A 1,295-nucleotide genomic window follows, 5' to 3' on the forward strand; every position below is an offset into this window, starting at 1 on the left:
GTCTGCACCCCACCCCAAATACTAGTTAGGCCTCCAAATTAGAGCTACCGAAATGGGACTATTGAAAGATTGAGAAATAAATGCACTATGCTAGGCCACTGAAATCCGGTATTTAACTATTAGAGTAGCTAACACTACAACTTAATTAACACCAAGAATCATCGTTTTCACTACAAGAAAAGATTCCTATCTTTTGATGCTTAAAATCACGGAATTCATGCTCACTTCAGCATCACATATACTAAAATTGGAACAATACAGAGAAGATTAATGTGGCCCCTACACAAGGATGACATGCAAATTTGTGAAGTGTTCCATATTTTTTTACCCCAAAGATACAGATATAGTGAAATGACAGGACAACTGCACCCCAATGTTTATAGCAGCAGTGGCCACAATAGCCAATCTGTGGAAGGAGCCACAATGTCCTGCAACAGATGAATGGACAAAGAAGATGTGGTCTATAGATACAATGGAATATTACTTAGCCATTAGAAAGGATGAATGCCCACCATTTGTGTTAACATGGATGGAACTGGAGGGTATGATGCTGAGTGAAATAAGTCAATAGGAGAAAGAATTATCATATGATTTCATTCATATGTGGAATATAAGAAATGGTGAAAGGGACCATAAAGAAAGGGGGAAACTGAGTGGGAAAAAATTAGAAAGGAAAACAAGCCATAAGAGACTCCTAATTCTGGGAAACAGAGTTGCAGAAGGGGATTTGGGTAGGGGGAAGGAGTAACTGGGCATTAAGGAGGGTACATGATGAGATGAGCACCAGATGTTATACTCTATTTTGGCAAATTGAATTTAAATAAAATTTGAATTTTTTTAAAAACAATTACAGAATTCTGGAGTAAAGAGCGAAATAAGAAATCACTTAGTCTAATATGTTCGGCATTTACCAAACCCCAAGTTTGTCAATAATTCTTCATGAACTCTCTTCCAAGTGGGATTATTCACTTCTGGATTCAATTCTCACATTCTTTCATTATTTCTAGACTGGGTTTGCTTCTACCTTCCTTGAGTATGATATTTGATATCTTACCTCTTCAGGAATGATGCTTGGCTTTAGGTTACTCCAAAAGGGCAATGTAAATTCATAAGCAAATTATGCAAGATTATAAATAGCAAATGTTCAAGGTGCTAATATTGTTTGGGATGAAGTTATATGCCAAACATTTGTGTAAGCATAAAAATAATTTTTATATTCTCCTTCCAGATGAGCAATATCCAGGAATTTAATACTTACAATATTGGTTCCTATTAAATAGTTACTGTGACTTTCC

General features: G+C 35.8%; 1 non-coding gene across 1 annotated transcript; it reads left to right on the top strand.

The window, feature by feature from the left end:
* The first annotated feature begins 217 nt into the window (after window positions 1–217).
* LOC144304216 (U6 spliceosomal RNA) lies at window positions 218–324 on the top strand. The gene has a single exon (XR_013371162.1). It is a non-coding gene; the product is annotated as a U6 spliceosomal RNA (small nuclear RNA).
* Window positions 325–1,295: the final 971 nt, after the last annotated feature.

This window comes from Canis aureus, chromosome 2 (genome assembly GCF_053574225.1).
Source record: "Canis aureus isolate CA01 chromosome 2, VMU_Caureus_v.1.0, whole genome shotgun sequence".
Taxonomy (NCBI): domain Eukaryota; kingdom Metazoa; phylum Chordata; class Mammalia; order Carnivora; family Canidae; genus Canis; species Canis aureus.